Genomic DNA, 22022 nt, shown 5'->3' with positions numbered 1-22022 from the left:
GCCTCGGTACAGACGTCCCCACAAGAGTGCAAAAGCAAAAAAAAGCTGCTCCTTGTGAGAGCTGCCTCCAACAGAGGAGAATTTTAATGCTCTGGTTGTGTCACTAATATGTGACATTTCATCCGCTGTGAAGATTTGGGGTGTTGTAATCTAGCTTTTTTTGTTGCTTTGTCTGTGTTCTTTCAGCCATGTTGCCATGTTTTACTCACACTTCATTTACTTATTTCTTATAACTGAGTATGTAGATGACGTTTCTAAACTTTTCACTCAGCTTAACTGCCCACAGAAGCAATACAACCAAAACATTATTTTAATTACATTCGCAGTAAAGGGAAAACATCTATCTGGTAGTGGTTTGCCATTTCCTTTTTCTCTTGAATGTGTGTGAAATATGCACACACTTGCAAAGTGATTACTTTTGGAACCATGTGAAAGCATTCATAAAGCTTGATGTTAAACATTAAATGTATCTTCTTGGTGCACTTGAAATATATTTGCAAAATGTCAGGTTTGCTAATCAATGCAAAGAAATGTCACCCTGTGAAAAAACGAGGCAAGCTTCATTAAAGATAAAATTTGTGCATTCAAACAGTGTTAATAGTGAAGAAGTCCACTGCACGTGAGAATTCCCAAGTCAAAGCATGCATAATGAGAAATTCATTTAGAAAAACATATTTAAAAACTGTAGGTGATTCGTCTGCCACCAAGTATAACATACTGTTGGACTTATTCTACTTCCTCCTTTTTTAATGTATTTCTGTGCCTACCGGCTGTAATTAATATTTTATTTCGATGTCAAATGTGATATGAATATATTATCCAGGTCTGGCTTAAATGGAAGTTCTTATTTAAGTCACATGTGTAAAGGAGAGCAAGATGATATAAAAGCTAGATTTTAAGTGCTGCAGTTGGGCACGACTGCACTTAATATAACTATTCATGTACTTCCTAAAGTGCCAAAACATTGCATTTCTAGTTGTAAAATAATGAATAAATGGATCATCAATGGATCATCAACAACTATGTTTCTTTCTAGGAGGTTTTGTCTAACACACACACGCAGTCATTAAAAGAGAGCGACAGTCCAATGCCACTTACAAAGAGTCAAAAATTGATCCTGATGTTGTGAGATTATTTTAATTATCTTATGTCATGTTAGACCCCTAATTAAAGATTGTGAAATTATTATGTAGTTTTAGTTTGGATTATTCTCCTGAATTAGAAGGTGATAACTATTACATTTGTTAAACTGATTTCTATTACATTAGACTGCTGATTCATTGTGAATGAATGATATTGTTTTATGATGCATTATGCTGCTGAGTTATAAGAAATACTGTTTTCAGAGAGTCATGGCCTTATTTGTCTGATTAGCAAAGAACAGAACATACTGCACAGAAGCCAAGGTCATAACTTAGGCTCACTGAGAGAGAGAAAGAATGTGGATGTTTAGGTTTTATGACTAAGTGGAGGGGGAGCTTAAGCTATAAGAATGTGTGGAATGCTCAGACACTTCGAGATCAGGCGGACACCCTCCCGCGCTCATCTCCCCTCCGGATGGTTTATGCTCATAAAGTGTTGAATTGTATGGAATAAAAGATTGTTGATTGAGCATTTATACACCGAGTATTGTCCTTCCTTCAGCCCAAAGATCAAAAAGAATTGGGAGAAATGTAACATTTATATTTCTGGTTTGGACTTCCCTATATATGCACACACTGATGGAAGGTGGTTTGTGTCATTTGTACTGAATGGAACCAGCAGGTGCAAATAAATCTCAGTGGTGTAATATGAAATTGTACATTCTTTCCTTATTACTTGTCCCAAGGACAAACAAAACAGTTTGCTTCCAGTCCTTTTACTTGGTAGCATTCACTGTGTAATATTGCTGGGATGAAAGCCAACAGATTCCTAAGAAATGCCAGCAATTAACAATAATGACAAAGTTTGGCAATAGATGAAAAAAAAATACATATATAAATAATAAGGATCATTATCTAAGAAAATGATAATGAGGAATGCGTGGGATGGATTTGTAAGTCCATGTGTTCGCTCATTTCTTTCATTACCATTTTTCACTGCTTGTGCTGATCCACCAACTCACATCCTAGCATGTGCCCACTTATTAACCAACTGTTTATTTAGTGATCAAAAGATGTCCAATTTTTTTTTAAATCACACACTGCCATTTTCCATTATTTACTTATTACACAAAAAGCACAGCCCGTGCCACGGAGAGAAGATAGAACTGTGGAAAATCTGAGGCAAACATAAGGGAATAAGGTTTCACTTACACCGGTGACATTACAAAAAAACCCCAAAAAAAACAAAACACGCATCCCTCTTAGGAATTAAACAGATGTAACCCCGCCTTGATTTTCCACAGTTCTTCACAGCCGCCGCGTCTCCCGTCTCCGTCAGTGCAGAAGGTAACTTAGCTCTCCGCGTAAAGCTCCTGGACACCAGAAGGGCACCGCACAGTTTCTGCTTCTGCTTCTCCGCTCTCTCAAGATCAGAACTGATCTAAAAATTAAAAAAAATAAAATAAAATAAACCTCGAGGGTTTAATTAAACGGCCGGAAAACAGCAAGTGATCTTAGGTGTTGTTTAATTCATTCGTTCACTGTTAGGCTATGTATTTTGGCTCCCAGTAGTTTATTATTTTTTTTAACCTACCAGCTTGAACTAATGCCTCGCACCAGAGACGACGCGAAGAGACGGTTCGTTTTTTTAAAGAGTAAGCAATGAGTAAAGCAAATAAAGGATACAGTGGGAGCTAACTGTGGATGATCTTGGATTTAACAGCCGCTTCCTGTGAAAGCAAAGATTCTGAAACTTATGGCGTGAAGGTAAGACAGTTCTGTTTTCTCTGTGTGATGTATTAAACTTGAGAAAAAATAAGATAATCCAGGGTAGTTTATAATCTATGACATATCGCTCAAAGATACATACATACATACATTAAATAACACTGCAGGTAGCGCAAGCGGCTGTGCACTGTTTTATTTGTATGACAGGTCTACTGTTTACCTTATCGATCCTGGCTGGGCGTTAATATAAGACAGTTTTAACCACCCCAAGAAAGGGTGGGTGGCTGGGGGGCTATAAGTGAGTTATACCCTAGTTTCAGACTTGAGAGTGGCGATGTGTCCGTGTCACGGTGCCCTTTCCAACCCGCGAAGCGCTGATTTCAGATCTGTTCGTGCTTTCCAATTTGTAATTAGTGCTGGGTTTTCAGAGGCAGCGGGTTCTCGGCACAAGCTTCGTGCTGCGCAGGTGACTGCTGTACAGGCTGCACACTCCGTCCTGTGTCAGCATCGCTAAGCAGCTTTCACAAGTTATCAACAACAGGAAATAAATAAAGTGGAAAATGTATCTAAACCTCTCTTGATAAGCCTGAGTGCCTCGAGAGCGCTTTTGATGGAGTTTATGTTACCCTTTTATGATCTATGTGAATATTTAAAAAAAAAAAGATGTGTATATTATATGTATGTTCCGAGTTACTGCCATATTCTAACTAACACATAAACAGCATGACAAATAACTGAATAATGCTAATGATTGTGGTGATTTTGATTTAAGACTTATCTCTTTTGATTGAGTCAGTGCTAAAAGGGGAGAAAGAAATGAAAGAACAGTATGACTGCCTTCTGGAAAATATTAATAAGCCACCATAACAACAAAAACCTGCTTTGACATTTGGTCAGCAGCTGCTCTGTACCCAGCAGGTATGGATATCTGAATAGGTCAGGTGGTTATAACACCTGGTTGGCAAATTGGTGGTTTCATCAAAAGGGATGCTGTCAGGCTTTATTTGTCAAGGCAAATTGCTCATATCAACTCCACTTGACTAGAATTAACTATTTAAATCTTCTTTAATATAGAAACCAAACCAGTAATCCTTAGTGAACCCATCTTAGGTCAAATGGATAGAGGCTGAGCCTGGTTATTGAATTCCCTTGACACATTTTGAATTCTATACATTCCTGTGTCTGATCTGCTGGATGCTTTTGTGTGGAAAACAGTCTGACCAGAGCTGCCTGATGCAGGCTTGTCCAGCCTAGCTGTTTGGCCACAAGCAGATTTTCTGAATGCAATCTCCTGGATGCTATATACAGAAATATAAGCACAAATTAATCCCCACACGGATTATTTGAATTAATACTCGGGGGAAAAAAACACTAACAAGGGCTCAGATTCCATAAGATTCCTTAAGATGCATTGTGAGAGATTTGATTTCATGGCAACATTTACGTTGAGGTGATGCACAGACTTTGAATGGATTAAGCACATAAAGATCTAAAGGGAAATCACTCGATGCTGCCGTTCGATCAATAAAATGTTGAGATTCAACACATTGCTCTCAAATGACATGCAGTCAACAGAAATGACGCTGTGTCGCAGCTTGTGCTTGTTAAATCCAATTACAAACCCAAACAAAAGTTGTTCGGGTGCAGGGAGCTGCTGCTGTGAAACCACAGAGTCTTTTATTAATCAGACAGATTTGAAAGTCATTCAGAGGAGAAATCTTACGTCGGACTGGCGTGGTGCAGTTGTTTTGTTTTGCAAAGTAGAAACTGTAAGGAATTTTAATGTAATTTTTTCGTCTGTATGTATTTATACTGTATTTATATATTTATATTTTTATAATGCTGTGTACCTTTTGTAATTCTGTTTGCAGTCTTGTATGGTTTAAGCCTTGTCATGCTCTGGAGGAACATTTAATTTCATGGTGTATAGTATTACCTGTACATTATATGGCTGAATGAATGAGGCTTGCCACTTCAGAAATACACTTTAAAAAGTGACTTTTTTTTTTTTTACTAATCAAGTCTTACATGACTTTATGCATCTTGCAAAGTGCAACTTCATAAATGTGTAGGTGCAGAAATGAAACCACATATATTCCAAGCTCTATAAACACTTTTTAATCATTGTGTATAGAAGACGCAGCTCAGACCCAGAATGTCATGGAGCACTTGATGATACTCAGTCGGGCCCCAAAAAACAGCACATCTGACCTTTGCATGTGGCGCCATCTGACATCTAAGCAACCGAAGACGAAATATAAATAGTTTAGATTTTCAGCAGAACATAGAGCTTACTAACTGGATGCCTGAAATGGCCTCCGAATAGTGTAAACATGGACTCCTTCAAGAAAAAGCGGAGGTGTATTCCCTTTAATATCCCAAAAGGATGCCCACAAGCTCTAACTCAGCTACAGGGTTCTTCTTGTACGTCTCACAGATTTTATATCAGGGTCACAAACATCCCTGTAAGTAAATCACTTAATTGTATTGGATCTCTGAGACTTTATCCAACTCGCTTACAGTCTCTCTCTCTCCCGAAACCCCTTTCCCAGCATGTCAAATACATCAACACTCAAGGGACGCACACAATTACTGACAGGATGGACGAGCCAATTAGGTCCAAACCCAATAGGAGATCTATTATGATCGTGGTTCTACTGTTATATGCTGTGATAGTCAGGTTAGCTGGTTGGTCTATATATGCGTTAATGGTGTGTCCATATTACATATTGAGCTAAACAGTTTAAACACTATTTACAATCACTAGGCTTTGTTTGTTGTGAATAACTGGATATTGATTTTTTTATTACTCATTTAACACTTTGCAATTGCACATATTTTATTTTTAAATGTAGTTACATGGAGAGGGGTACACACACAGTACTATATTTTTGGCAATTATAGTGCAGTTCATAACATTTTCAAATCACTAACACCTCCACAAATTCAATTTTATATTTAGAAGAGACACACAAACATACACAAAAAAGCTGCAAAACGTACTCTCTTGCATTTAGAAACAGACAAAAATAACTTATACAGACTTACTGCTCTGCTGGATAGAAATCCACCATTGCACATTTTTAATTTAAAAAAAAGAGCCTGTTGGTCTTTATGTTTTTAAGCTTGAGCAACAGGCAGTCAAAACTTAGTATACCTGGAAAACACACTGAACCTTTGAACATCTCGCTATCTCACTAATCCACAGATATACACACACATGCAAAGTTTTTCCAGAGGTATGATCCTGCTTTACCTGCAGTTAGAGAACAGTGTCAGAGAAAATTAGGCAACACCCTCATTTCTGCATGATTGTACAAACCATACACCTTTTCTTAGTTACACATTGCTAGTACCAGGTTCTACCCACCTTTGGAACTCAAAACTGTGGCATAGATTCAACAAGGTGCTGGAAACAATTCTCAGAGATTTAGGTCCATAATGACATGATATCATCACACAGTTAGTGCACATCTGTGTGATGTTAATTTTTTAATTCGACCACATCGCAAAAGTGCTCGACTTGACTGAAATCTTTAGATTGTAGAAGAGAGCCTGACCAATATATTGGCAAGTTGATTTTATCTACCAATATGAGCTATTTGCTGATCGATTAATATCTGCTTTTATAACAGATTATGAATGAAAAAGTAAAAGTAAAGAAGAGATGGGAGAAAGACTCTTCAATCATGTTATGAGTGTTGATGTTGCATAGTTTTTCCTTGTTGGCAGCACATTTGTTTGTAAAGTGTAAACAAGTAAATAAAAAAATAAGTCAATAAATGATAACCTATCTACTTGTGTTGTGTGTTTGTGTGAAGTGTCCAAATATCAGTGTCAGTCTTACAAATCCTATATCAGTTGGGCTCTACTGTGGAGGCAGTTTAAGTAGACCACATAAATCTTCATGTTGAGGAAACCAGTTCCAAATCATTTGAACTTTGGGACATGGGGTGGTCATAAAGCAACCTGATATCACACCAAAATGTGTAATAGACACGCCGGTCCACTGTGTCTATTTCACGCTTTGCCTCTCCAAAATGTGGAATGGACACACATGCAGAAGTTGCATTACCAGCAGGGGGAGATAATATATTAAAGACAAGAAGTAATTTCAGGGTTCTTAATCATCAGAAATGAATAAGATGGGTGGCTAATATCTATATACATGCAAATGGGGAATAATGTCTGTCTAGCACTTTCCTGGTTATTTTCATGTTGGCTTGAAATAAAATATCTCCCTCTGCTGTTGCGGCAATTTACTGCAACTTCTGCATGCACATCGTTTTCATGCTTTGGAATGGCGAAGCGTGAAAAGGGTCCGATGGATCAACGCGTTCATGGTATTTATGCCATGAATGCATATAGGTTCTGACCCAACAATATGCATGTAGCAGTAGAAATGAAGACATATCAGAAAAGGCAATGTTTTTATGATCTTCTATTGTCCAATTTTGGTGATCCTGTGTAAACTATTCTTAGCTAGCAGGAGTGGCAATCCAGTGGTCTTCTGCTGCTATACCCAATGTTCTCATACCCCTGGTATCAATAACGCATTTTCACTGACCATTTTAAGTAAATTCTAGAGATGGTTGTGAGGGAAAAACCCGGTACATCACCACTTTCTGAAATACTCAAAACCAGCCTGTCTGGCATCAATAACCATTTGTTCAAAGTCATGTTTCTTCCCTATTATCCTCTGTTTAAATTTCTGAAGGTTCTTTTGACCATGTCTACACAGTTAAATGCATTGAGATGCAGCCGTGTAAATAGCTTAGTAGAAATTTGCATTAATTAGCAGGTGAACAGATATACCTAATAAAGTGACCAGGGAATATGCGCACAACATATGTGCATGGATAGTAGACATCGTTGGCTAATTGGCTGTAGCTCCTACAGGGAGTGCAGAATTATTAGGCAAGTTGTATTTTTGAGGAATAATTTTATTATTGAACAACAACCATGTTCTCAATGAACCCAAAAAACGCTGAATGTTTTTGGAAGTAGTTTTTAGTTTGTTTTTAGTTTTAGCTATTTTAGGGGGATATCTGTGTGTGTAGGTGACTATTACTGTGCATAATTATTAGGCAACTTAACAAAAAACAAATATATACCCATTTCAATTATTTATTTTTACCAGTGAAACCAATATAACATCTCCACATTCACAAATATACATTTCTGACATTCAAAAACAAAACAAAAACAAATCAGCGACCAATATAGCCACCTTTCTTTGCAAGGACACTCAAAAGCCTGCCATCCATGGATTCTGTCAGTGTTTTGATCTGTTCACCATCAACATTGCGTGCAGCAGCAACCACAGCCTCCCAGACACTGTTCAGAGAGGTGTACTGTTTTCCCTCCTTGTAAATCTCACATTTGATGATGGACCACAGGTTCTCAATGGGGTTCAGATCAGGTGAACAAGGTGGCCATGTCATTAGTTTTTCTTCTTTTATACCCTTTCTTGCCAGCCACGCTGTGGAGTACTTGGACGCGTGTGATGGAGCATTGTCCTGCATGAAAATCATGTTTTTCTTGAAGGATGCAGACTTCTTCCTGTACCACTGCTTGAAGAAGGTGTCTTCCAGAAACTGGCAGTAGGACTGGGAGTTGAGCTTGACTCCATCCTCAACCCGAAAAGGCCCCACAAGCTCATCTTTGATGATACCAGCCCAAACCAGTACTCCACCTCCACCTTGCTGGCGTCTGAGTCGGACTGGAGCTCTCTGCCCTTTACCGATCCAGCCACGGGCCCATCCATCTGGCCCATCAAGACTCACTCTCATTTCATCAGTCCATAAAACCTTAGAAAAACCAGTCTTGAGATATTTCTTGGCCCAGTCTTGACGTTTCAGCTTGTGTGTCTTGTTCAGTGGTGGTCGTCTTTCAGCCTTTCTTAGCTTGGCCATGTCTCTGAGTATTGCACACCTTGTGCTCTTGGGCACTCCAGTGATGTTGCAGCTCTGAAATATGGCCAAACTGGTGGCAAGTGGCATCTTGGCAGCTGCACGCTTGACTTTTCTCAGTTCATGGGCAGTTATTTTGCGCCTTGGTTTTTCCACACGCTTCTTGCGACCCTGTTGACTATTTTGAATGAAACGCTTGATTGTTCGATGATCACGCTTCAGAAGCTTTGCAATTTTGAGACTGCTGCATCCCTCTGCAAGATCTCTCACTATTTTTGACTTTTCTGAGCCTGTCAAGTCCTTCTTTTGACCCATTTTGCCAAAGGGAAGGACGTTGCCTAATAATTATGCACACCTGATATAGGGTGTTGATGTCATTAGACCACACCCCTTCTCATTACAGAGATACACATCACCTAATATGCTTAATTGGTAGTAGGCTTTCGAGCCTATACAGCTTGGAGTAAGACAACATGCATGAAGAGGATGATGTGGACAAAATACTCATTTGCCTAATAATTCTGCACTCCCTGTATAGAGCTTCATAAAATATAAGAGGCTTACAAACCTTGGCTCAAAATGCAGGAGAATTTTTTTCTAGTGAAAAACTGCATGAGACAGATGAAAGACTTTGGGTTGATATTGACAGGATGAGCATTATAAGACAAGGATTGAGAATTAATAGCAAAATAGAAATAAATAAATAATTTTTCAGGAGAAATGAACTTACTTCACCGTTCTCTTGTTGTGTGGACAGTTTGGTATGAAAAGCTTTTAAAAACCACAAATATGTGGTTCACCCAAGGGTTTCTCACTGTAGACTTTAAATTAGCGGCACTTGTTCGAAATCATTCCAACTTCTGCAGATGGTGCTTGACACCCAGAGACCCTCTAGGTGGTGTAGAAAGAAAAAAATACTCTTCTTGGCTGTGAATGTGAACCTTAACAAGGGCCAAAATTAAAAGGTGAAAGTGAGATGAAGTAGGGTGATGTGTCCGTTTTGATACAGCACATGACTCATTCGTCTCTTTGAACTATTTCTTTTTAAGCGATGTCAAATGCCAAACGAAAGCTGGGTTTGTGTTATGTTAAAGACTCTTTCATGGAAGTTCCCTTGACATTTTCCTCAACAGCTCAGGAGTCTTTTGTTTTAGAAAGCAAAACAAGCGTTTATTATGAATAACTTCAGTCTTACTCTTTGTGAACTTGATGCCCAGTCAAATATTATTTCATTAGAAAAGTGACATTTTTAGATGTTTTCACAACCACAGTCAGGAGCATAGTATAAGAAAACTGAAGAAGTGATTTACTGCGGTTATAATAATTTAATTGATCAGTCCTGGTTATGTAAACGGTTGCTTGCAGTAACAATCTCACTGAAACCAGCCCTTTGATTTCATTATTCTTGCTGTTGCTTTGAACTCATTGTCTTTGTTTTCTGGTATGGATTTTTTGGTTGCTTGCCATAGTTTTCGCAAGCTCTGAGCACAAAACCATAGGCAGCTATTTAAAACAGATGAGCTTAGATTAGCTTTGCGCCCAGTAAAACAAAGGTATAACTGGTGGCTGGTAAAAATGTGATCAAACACTGAGCATTTTAAGATTTTCTTTAAAAAAAAGAAAAGAAAAAAGATCTAAGTCAAGGCAGGGATTAAAAATAATGGACCGCTCTTGTTTTTGTTGTACTGTTTAAGCCTTAGAAAACTGATTCCTTAACAATATGGGGAAATTGGGCATCACTCAGTAATATTTTCATAGAAATGTTATCAGTTTACGTACACAATAAGTTTGCACTCACTTCATTTAATGAATCAGGTTTATTCTACCATAGATTAAAAGAAATGTGACTGAGATTGTACTGGAAAGCCCCCATTTCACTGTATGAGAAAATATACTTGTCTACATGTGCATAACAGAAGGAGAAATGGAACGACTGGAAATGGAAAGACTGGAACTTGAACCCCTCAAGATAAACAACATTTTGTTGTGCAACCCCTCAGAGCTTGAGAACGTTTGACACATATTCCCATACACTATCACGGGTAATTGTTTGTGCTTCTCAGTAGGATTGCTTTGTTCTGCATTTTTCTGTGTCATCATTACACACCGTGTACCACTAGGCCTTATATGGAAGGAAACCCTGCCTATGTAGATTTGGTACTTAGGGGCCTGGTCTTAAGCTCCTCTAAACTAATACAATGTGCTTTCTTTCAGACTTGTTTTTCTTCTTTCTGCCAGTGAGACTTTCCAAGAGTCCGAGATACTCGTTTGTTAGTTCAACCAGTGGATGGGTATCTTTTTAATTTATTCGTGAATGCAATAAATATGTGTAGCATATAGGAAGCAGTAAAATAAGTACCATTCATCCATCCATTCATCCATCCATCCATCCATCCATCCATTCGCTTCCGCTTATCCTTTGCACGGTCGCGGGGGGCGCTGGAGCCTATCCCAGCTGTCATAGGGCGAGAGGCAGGGTACACCCTGGACAGGTCGCCAGTCTGTCGCAGGGCCAACACACAGGGACAGACAACCATTCGCACTCACTTTCATTCGCACATTCACACCTAGTGACAATTTAGATTATCCAATTAACCTATCCCCACAAGCTGCATGTCTGTAAAATAAGTACCAACACTTTAATATTTCTTGTGTTTGAAACTGCAGATAAGGCTTTCGTTCTTTCGCATCTCAGTGATCACAGAACAGCTTGAGAGTAAATAAATAAAGTGAAACCACCACAAGACACTATTGTGGTTTCTGTTTTTACAGCCAATCCATCTGGTCACCTGACCTTTGTCAGACTTACACTTGTTGCACCTCATTTCCCACTGTGGAAATGTGAGAAGCAGCTGCTCAGAGTCTCCATTTAATGACACACAGTTAAAAATTCACCTTGAAACAAAGTGACATATTTTCATGTGTTTAATTAAACAATTCAGGACAAATCCAGGGAATCGTTTGACTTTTCAAGTTTCTCGTATAATAAGACCTAAAGTGTGTGAGCAAAAAAGAAGGGGCAGATACTCAACATTACAGGTGCATGCACTTCTGTTCATCTGTTTCTGGCTCTGTTCTACATGGGATGCAATGGAAAAGTAGTAAACGGTGTGCGTGTGTGTGTATGCAACGTCTCAAGGGACCACACCAGTTGTTAGGTTGGAACTACCCTATCACCTAATGAGGTCAATGGAGGATTGTTACCAACCTCCGTTTCCTCTTTTGGCAGTGGGTGGATGTCCTTCCATTTTTACCCTTATGGCTTGATCTGAATAGAGAATAGCTCAAATCTTCACAACAGTAACCTTTATGTCTCACTGTATAAGCAATGTTGTAGCATAGGTAGAATTTTGTAACCTCTGCGGTTAAGCCTTCATGGTTGACTCATCGGTGCTTTTTATTCAGCCCTTTATGTATCTCTTTCACTCTGTTTCAGTGTGCCTGTCTTGACGCTTCCTGAATCTCCAATATATCATTTGTTTTCACCTCCTTCAGACAGTCTTTTCACAGTGAAAGCTCCCTTGCCAGTGTTAAAACGCGTACTTTGATTTCCCTTGATATGGGTTATTGCATACTATATCTAAACCAAATAAATGGCTGGGTGGTCTCTTATGTAAGTCACATTGGCGCTTGTGCATCCTAATGCAAACTGCTGAGGGCCTTTCTTCTTTAACTCTGTTTAAACAGAGATATGCTAACCCGGTGCACACTGTGTGAGAAGGATGGATTTGATTTAGTATGATACATATATAAATATAAATACAGCTTTCAAACTGCTCCAGCGTCTCTTCGTTATGAAATGTGATTGTCTCACTAAAACGAGAGAGCGTACCTCTGTCCACTTTCATTTGAACAGAAAACACAGCTTACCAATTATTTTTAGTAAATAAGCTCCACGTTTTCTTTTTTATGTAAAATGTTTATTGCTTTTATGTCAGAGGTGTGCCTGATCAAAGCAAATGCACCCCATATGGATGTTGGGAGAAAAACTTTTAAATTGCAAGAGCCGAGAGAAAGGCAGCATAATTGCAATGACAAGATAATGACACACTAATTGCTACCGGAATGAGCAGGTTTATTTTAGGCACAGTAAAAGTCATACCAGCTACCACCTACACAGCCGGTCCGTACAACGTGGCTTCACATTTGCAACGAGCTGCATTTTCACTCACACAGCAACAAAGGGGAGCTATTTTCTGAGAAAGCGAATTTACAACATAGTCACTGACTTCCTCAGCTTCGGTCATTCTGACCCAACAACAAACAGGGCTGTGCCAGATAGAAAACTAATTAGGATGAAGGTTATCACGGGCTTAAATCAAACATGTTGTTGGTACTGACAGACTGATATCAGTTTAAGCTTTTGTGTTCAGCTTGTATAGGCTGTTACTAAAAACTAGACAAAGATTTAACAATGAAGGGTCTGAAGAAGGTTAACTAAGACTAAATCCCTGTGTGCACATAAACATACACGACAAAGGAAAACAGGTGTGACTATTTGGCATAATCAGTTTAGAAAAGGCAATTACCTTGATCCAACATCCACAAATTAGATTTATGTAACAGAAGAGAAAATGGGGAAAGGCAAAAAGAGCCACTATCAGACAATGTGTATCTCAAGAAGCATAATGATGGTTTTGTAGTACAGCGAGGGAAGTTATTTATTTATTTATTTATTTATTTATTTATTTATTTATTTATTTATTTATTATCATTCATTTCTTCAAGTCAGAGTCTCATTGAGATTTAAATCTCATTTCCAGGAGAGACCTGGCCATCATGGCAGCAAAGGTTACAGCAAATACAACACATAACAAGTAAAAAACAAATACAATATTTCACACAAACATACATTAAGAGCCATATTTAAAAACAGTAACACTGACTAAAAGAGTTATTCTCTCACTCCTTTAAAATGGACCTAAACTCCCCCATGGTAACCATCTCTGCCAATTTCAGTTCCTCCTGTAGACTATTCCAGGAAACAGGGACAGCCTTTTATTTAAATGCCTTTTTCCCAGTTCTCTTCTGATTTTCAGGACAACTTATTTGCATGGCGTTGTGACAGCGAAGGCTATATTGGTTGTAGTTTTTACACATATAAATACACAGATAAGACTGAACTAGCCCGAGGAGAGAGTTATAGATAAAACCAACCAATGGGAACGTCTGCTTATATACACAGATGGCCGATTTCCACATCCAATAATAACATAAAAAGGCACAATGATAGACACTATCCACCCTCTTTATGTACAGGGCAGGTGCATTCATAAAAAGCAGATCACCAAAATCTAATAACAGTTAAAAAAAAAAAAAAAAGTTGCATAAATCAAGTGTTTTTTCTCACTTGGATAAAGAAACATGATTTCCAAAAAACTTCACTTTTACTTTCAACTTGGACACAAGCCTTTCGATGTGAGTTTTCAATGACAAACCTTGATATCTAATGATACCTACAATAGATAGAAACACAGATAACAACTCTTTGCCATTTGAGAATAACGTGAACTTAGATTTATCTACATTTAACACCAGGTTAGTTGTAAGTTGAGTTAAATGTTACTGAGCAACATCAAAGGCAGACTGTAAAAAATCAAGGGGTTTGTGCTACTGAAGGAAATAAATAATAGGTGTATCATCTGCATAAAGATGGAATGCAGCATTAGATAAATTTTCACAAAGGTTATTTATATAGAGAGAAACAATTATTTGATCTAATTCGGGATATGTAAGTTTGCTCACTTGTAAAGAAATTAAAAGTCTCTGATTTTTAGGGTGGCTTCATTTAATGGAGAGAGACAAAATTTCAAGCCTAAATCCAGAGTGACCAGCATTTGATCCCTAAGAAAATCATGATTTAGTACTTGATGAAGAAACCCTTTACACATCTTAAGAGAGGTTTGGTTCCACTCTATAAATCCTTTTGTTTTCTTGGCTGCTGCTTGGTAACTCGAAGCTGCAGCTCCCTCCACAGATTTTCTATGAGGTGTGAAGAACAACTTAGTTACTCCATTTCCTTAATGTGTTACTTTTTTAGCCACTCTTTTGTTCCCTTGGTGGCATGTTTTGGGTCATTGTCAAACTGGAAGATCCATCCACCACATGGCCTCCGTTTACTGGCTTATCATCGCAGTGAAGTCACACTTTACCCTCAGCAGAAAAATAGCCCCAAAGCATAAAGTTTCCAGCTCCATGTTTTACTGTTTGGATGGTGTTCTTTGGGCCATGCTCAGTATTTCCCATTATACAAAAACATCAGGTCAAATTGATACCCCTCAGCTTGATTTTGATTTTATCTACCGCAGCACTTCCTCTGAAACCATCTCTGAATCATTTAGATGTTCACTAGTAAACTTAAGATTGGCCTGTACATGTGCCTTCTGGATCAGGGGGACCTTCTAGACACTCCGACATATGCTTTAGTGTGTTACTATTGGTTATCTTGGTGACTGTGGCAAGATCTTCCACTGAGGGTGACAGATGGTCATTTTTTTATTCCATTTCCGAGTCATTGCACCAACAGTTTTATGTTATCGCCAAGCTTCTTGCCAATGCTCTTGTAGCACATTCCAGCATTTTACAGGTCTACACTTTTCTCCATAGAGATGGAGAGGATGGAATAGAGGAAACTGATTGAAAAATGTATTGATTCTGTGCTCAGGTGTGCTTTATACATCAATCTAATACGTTGAGATCAGGAGTATCTGGAATTGATTGATTGATTGACTGTAATCTATGTGCTGAATGACTCAATCCGGTTTTGCTTTGGGATCAAATAGTCGTCACTCAGTGGCATGCAAATCCATTTGTAACTTTTATATAATGTGTTTTTTCTAAATTTTGGTTGATTATGGTTGATGTCTCTCTCCATTAAAATGAAAATATCATCAAAATTAATGACTGTTCATTTCTGTGTAAGTGACCACACTTACAAATTCAGCAAGGAATCAAATAATTATTTTTCCCGACTGTAAATGTTCAAGTTTGAGTGCTTCTGTGAGATTAATAATCAAGTTTAAAGGCTCATAAATAGCAGCAATTTAGTACAGCTGCTATTAAATGGAGCTTACTGTAAGATTAACAGGGTAGTTGCATGGTTTATTAAACTGAATTTTCACAACTGGTACTTGATGCCAACATTTGTTGTTGTTTAATGTCGTTTAATGCCAACAGAGTCGTGTGTTTTTCCTATATTAAAGTTGCAGGTTAGGTGTGCATTTATGAGAGGATTATAAAGTCATTATACTTAAACTATTTTCAGATTATGGGGGAGATTTATAATTACAGGGTGTGTTTTGTAAATGTAAAAGGTAATCACAACATAATTTGCTATCTGAAATCTAATCCAATAACAGAAATTAGAGAACTACAAAAAATGACCAATATATATCAGTATTCATGCTTATGAGTCTATTCAATCTTTTATAATGCATGAATCAAAACCTGTCGGCGGGGGGGGGGGGGGGGGGGGGGGGGGGGAATAAAAATTCCTTATTTTATATGATTAAAGAAAGTGTCCAAAAGCCCAAAGTGAAGTTACTATCTGTTGTTTTTTAGAGGGTCGGCTTGGCAACGTGCAGATGAAAATCACATTCATATCACATTAGATAATGCCTTATGCTCCCATAGATCACTGCTGGGTCACCTGGGAATAAGAGGATGCAGTGAGATGTGAAACTGAGGGATTGTGGGTATAAAGTGAGGTCAAGCTATTTAGAGATTTCATTCAGGACCGGTCAACTGCGCACAATTCAGAGGTCATCTGGTTGGATAGAATGCTACATAAAAGTTGAAATAGGCAACATGTTGTTAAAATCGCTGAATAATAAATTTTTAATTTCCTTTTAGCAAATTTGTTTGTTTGTTTTAGAGACGATCACAAGCAAGGGGTGACTTTGGCAAGTTATAAGTGTTTTACAGCCAGATCTTGTGGGAAATGTGAAGCATTATCCAGAGCAAAGTGTGGTGGAGTGAGTGAAAAGGGACAGATGAAGCCAAATCTGAGCACTGACTTATTTCAAATATACTTGGATAGAAAAGAAGAAGGAATGGTTTTGGGGGGAATTGTTGAATTCAAAATTTGGCCTTTTTTCCCTCTTTAGATTTTAGCACAGAGAGCTGGATACACTTCATCCACTGTTCTGTGGTGCAGCTGTTCAATAATGCAAACATGCCATATGCCCAAGACTGTGTAAGACGCTTTATAGCATGAACAGCTCTCAGTAGGTTGGCAGTCTTAGCTGGTCTCTATGGATAGTGGTTGCACAGTGTGTGGGAGAAAAAAAAGGAATTTTCAAACTAACAGTGCTTCTATTGACCATGACTCTATTCAACTCACTCCCTGTCTCCACATCAGTGCTGTAAATATATTTATGCATTGTCACCGGTCGTTTTAGGAACATTCAGTTATCATTATTTTGTCAAACACAGTGCATTTAAAAACACCGCTTTCACTCGCTTAATTTTTTTTAACAGATGTCTGTTTTTGTTGTTGTTAAGTTTAATTGACAATTTCACAATGTTTCTTACTAATTCAACTTGTGAGTCTTAATGTACTACAAAATCCCTCTTCTACTAAAACACACTGTAAAAAAAACTTTAAAAAAAATTCATCCTAAATATTTAAGATGCATTTTTTTTTTTATCAATGAATGCCTTTTAAGTTAATTGGTAGTAGTCCAGAGCTATTGATACAAAGCAGCTGATTCTATTCTTCCTGAGTTACATAACAGGAAAAAAAGAGTTTATTGTGGCTGTTTTTCTGTCAAGAGTTAAAAAAAAAAAAAAGAAATTATATTAGTCTTCACAGCTTTCCTGTCAATAGGAAAAAGAGAGAGGTGTGGGGAAAGGTTTGAGGACAAAGAAATCTTCCGAAAGACTGTGCAGCTGTATTATTTACAAATCCACCTCATACATGTAGTCAGCTAAAGAGCTCAAAAATACCACTGCTTATAAGCAATGACCACATCATAATGTCAGCCTGCAGTTTTCTCCCACAAGCAGTGAAAATGCCCCCAGGACATGAGTGAACACTACATGACACATGGGAAATATTACATTTCCTGCAAGCTAGTAAGCCATCCTCTATGGCAGCTGCTGCCTCTAAAAGGGAACCAATGGTGATGACCCTTATCGCGGAGGAGCCTAACAATCTGCCTGTTCAGTCCGCTCACTGTTCTCAAATGAAGGCCAATACACGTCAGATGCAGATGTACGGGAGTCAGCAGATGTGTGAGCTGGTAATTATGGAGCATGTTTACGAGTGTAAATAAGCAATTGACTGGGATTAAAAAGCAGAGGAGGACTACATTACAGACCTGCATGTTTATGTCTGAAATTAAGCTCTCCCTCCCAGTTAGTAAGCTGTTGCTGTTTGTTACCTGTGTCACAAAAATGGCAGCAGTTTGCCCCATTTTTGCCTTCTGGTCTCTCTCATGGTTTTCTTCTTTTATTTACTTGTAAAAAACATATACACAAAGATTAAAAATGGCTAAAAAGGCAGGTAGATAATAGAACAAACATCTTTTAATCATACACAAAGTAATATATCTACACCACAAGGAGCATTCTTGGGTTTTATTTATTAAGTTATTCTGTTTTGTGTACTTGTACTACCTCTTGGTTCTCTAACTCATTTGCTAGCTTGTAGCTCCCTTCCAAGAATCTGCTTTTTAATAGTGTCAATCCAAATAGAAGCTTTCAGTCAGCTCTTGGCCACATGTGAGCTCTTTCATGCAGCAACGTTGTTGTTTGAACATGCAAATAATCCTTAGATTTCACTGCGGAAGCACTGCTTGCCTTGAGCTAAAAGGCGAACTCTACCACTCAGTGTCAGATTGTCTTTAAAATCTTATGACGTCCTGTCTGAGTTTTCAATTAATCAGTTTACTGGCAGCACTGATCTCCAACAGACCAATGCACAATGCCCACAGTTCACACTTACGCCACACATAACACATCTTATAATAATAACTGATGCAACTGGTGCAACAATTTTCACATAATTTTATCTGTAATGGTCCACTTGATTCCTTTTTTATCCTTGCTTTGTTTACTGTTCTCTGTTTACTGTTCTGGCTGTCAGCTTTGTTTCATAGGACACCCACAACACCCAGGGGGTTACTTCAGTTTTTATCTGAGATTGTATACTCACACTTTAAAGTTAAAGCTCTTAGGCAAACCGTGGTCATTTTATGTATCTGAGCATGTGTGCAAGCACTGTCCTACCAGCAGCTTTCTGACTGCTGCTTTCATATACATGCCACAGACACACAGAAGCTTCTGAGCTGAGAGGATAATAATGCAGAGGATTGTAAGACCACTGACAGGTGTCTGGCGTCGCATGCTGTGGCCCTAGACAGACGTGACTGAAACAAAAGACATAAATTTAAGAGTAAAAAACAAAAAACAAAAGCAATGAAACGGACAGCTAATTAGTGGTGCGCCTCAATGGAATTAACACCATAATGGGCCTCAAAAAATCGTATAGTAACAGCTTGTTTTTAGCCGCATCTTCTTTTGTTAGAGGATCACAAAGTGCATGTTTTTGTTGGGAAACAGAAAACACGGTCTGAATGGTGGGTTTTTAAAAGCAGGAAACAGTTTGACTATATAAGTAATTGCAAAGAAAAGCGATATTGATCAGCAGCACAGGAAAACCTTTGCAGATGTTGAAAGGAAAATTTGTGCTCAGAGAGAAAGCTCATTTATTGCAACTCTGACAGTCATTTGTATTGTAAAATAATATAGCAATCACAGTGATCATTTAAGTTAGTTTTGTACCGCTGCAAACATCTGACAAACATCTAACACCAACAAGTATTATTTAAAAATTAACATGGACAAAAATCTATTTTTTAATTACTTTTTCCTAAAAAATTAAGGACAAATAATTGATATAGATCATAAATTAACAATTTCAGTGAATACTGTGTACTGCATATAAAAAAAAAAATCTGATATCTATTAAGTCTGTGGCACTTCCCTACCTTTTGTATTATGTATGAAAATCTTCTAACTTTGTTAATGCAGCGTGCACTCAAATGTATCACTTTGTAGCCCAGAGACTTTTCGGGGCGCCATTTTATTTTTAATGTGCTTTTATTTTGGAGGGAGAGGTCAAGTGGGGGAAGAAGAATAAAGCTGAGCCACAAGCGAGAGGATAGTGGATAGTTAACTAAGATATCGGACTTAGGTCCATTGGCAGACTCCACAAATTACAGCAAGGACTGCACTGGACCTAAGACTAGACCAGTGAGGATGGAGATTCGGCCTGTTAGATTTTCAGTGACGTAGGAGTATGCTTGCTGCTCTTCTTACTGTGCAGCAGTGCATATAAGGATACCTCTTCAATTTCAGTTGAATTTCCTCCACAGAATAGAGGTGCCATTTTTTTTTCAGGATTTGCCTGGTAATTTCAGAAGCCAGAGGTTCTACACAGCAAAATCTCCAGTGTTAAATTAACACTAGAGAGTGTCTATATGGGTCCACACCTCTGAGTGTTAAATACAACACTGTTGAGTGTTAAATCAACACTTTTGACAGTGTTATATGTTTAAAAGTAACCTAGTCAGTTTTGAAGATTAACAAAGACTAACACTGAGCAGTGCTGGTTTTCTAACACTGGAAAATAACTCAAAATGTTAGAAATATTCCAGTTAGAAAACCAGCACTGCTCAGTGTTAGTCTTTGTTAATCTTCAAAACTGACTAGGTTACTTTTAAACATATAACACTGTCAAAAGTGTTGATTTAACACTCAACAGTGTTGTATTTAACACTCAGAGGTGTGGACCCATATAGACACTCCCCAGTGTTAATTTAACACTGGAGATTTTGCTGTGTACATATACTGTATGATGTTTTAATCATTAAGCTGTAGTTTGTGATTATTACAAAGCACTTTGCATGGTTTAAATTTTCTGTTAAAACCTCCATTGTTGCCTTAGTGCCTTTCAAATATTTGCAAAGCTAATTGCTCAGACACCCCCCGCTGTTACCACAAAGTATTAGATGTCCACACAGCCCCAGATAGCACTGGCCATCCTGTCCAAGAGTTTTGCTTTCTGTGCTGTTTGTGTAATTCGGTCTTTTCATCAATTCAAAGTCCTTATTTATCCTGATCGTAACATGTTCTTTCCTTGAGATTAATGCAGTTATGCAGTGTGGCAAGAGCCTGATATTGAGACTAGGCCTAGTTCCAGAACAAAAATAAATTACGGCGCATCTGCGATAACTGCTTATCACAGTCATGTGGACACCTAAAAGCAATCCTCGTCTGTCAAAAAGTGGTTATCGCTGACTTTATGTCTGCAGCTGCTTTTTTATTTTATTTTATTTTTTTATCAAGAGCAAACAGACTTAACATTCACATACACAAAACTTTATTTCTGTGGGAACAGGAAGGTTGCGTGTTTGTTACATTTTAATACTTCTTTAACACTTCAAAGCGAAAGTAGCATTTCCACTATACAGCTTAACAACATGTGGCATGTATGGGATTACAGGCGATACAGTAGTGCTACTTAAATTTGTATGTTCTCAATATTTCTAATCTTCTTTTTGAAGCCCATATATTTGAAAACTAGATCATAACTGATACGATTCACAGACTGGTTCATATATAACATGATATATGCAATTATTTTAAGAAAAAATTATTGATGTTGCAAATTCACTGAGAGTGTAATTTGTGCGTTTGCATCCCCGTAGAACTCAACCCGATTGAGATGGAAACATTCATTTAGTAATTTGTGTGAAACTACTCCCTGTTACCATGTGTGCCACGGTCCTATTTACTTATATGTGCACAGAAATGTTCTTACCCTGCACAAAAAATAATAATAGTACATGCAAAAATTACCATCAGATTCATAAAACATTGCCCTCCAGCCAATTTTGTTCTTATCACAGCGCAAATGTTAGTGAATCAGAATCTGCTTCAGGTCTACATGCTGCCATGCTCTTTGTAAGGAAGAAGTTCACTTCAAGGTGAAGTGGAGAAGGCGGGGTGGATGTTGTAAAAGATAATTGTGGTGTCTGAGGAGAAAGAAAGAAATGGCGCACCTTTGCAAAGTGTTTTCTACAGAAGTGATGATAGTTTTAAAAAAAAAAAAAAAGGGTAAGGCTCAGGTTGAAATAATAGTGCTGAATATCATTTGCCCTGAGACGCTCACTGTGCTACAAGTAAAATACATAAAAAAGTTTGACAAAAAAAAATACTGATAATACTGGACTGTAAGTGAAAGCATCCAGCTTGAATGATAATATAAAGTAAGTTAATGCTAATGTTAATGTTA

At 37.9% G+C, this 22022-nt stretch overlaps 1 protein-coding gene across 1 annotated transcript in view; it reads left to right on the top strand.

Moving 5' to 3' along the window:
• Positions 1-2378: 2378 nt before the first annotated feature.
• Positions 2379-22022, top strand: part of drd2a (dopamine receptor D2a) — a 51642-nt gene continuing 31998 nt past the window's right edge. Inside the window, exon 1 of the mRNA XM_026192813.1 lies at positions 2379-2849. The gene's annotated coding sequence lies outside the window, so the exon portion shown is untranslated. The remainder of the gene's footprint in view (positions 2850-22022) is intronic.

The sequence above is a fragment of the Astatotilapia calliptera genome, chromosome 14 (assembly GCF_900246225.1).
Source record: "Astatotilapia calliptera chromosome 14, fAstCal1.2, whole genome shotgun sequence".
In the NCBI taxonomy this organism is placed as follows: domain Eukaryota; kingdom Metazoa; phylum Chordata; class Actinopteri; order Cichliformes; family Cichlidae; genus Astatotilapia; species Astatotilapia calliptera.
Note: the sequence above shows the minus strand (reverse complement) of the source record. Positions and strands in the feature narration are given on the sequence as shown.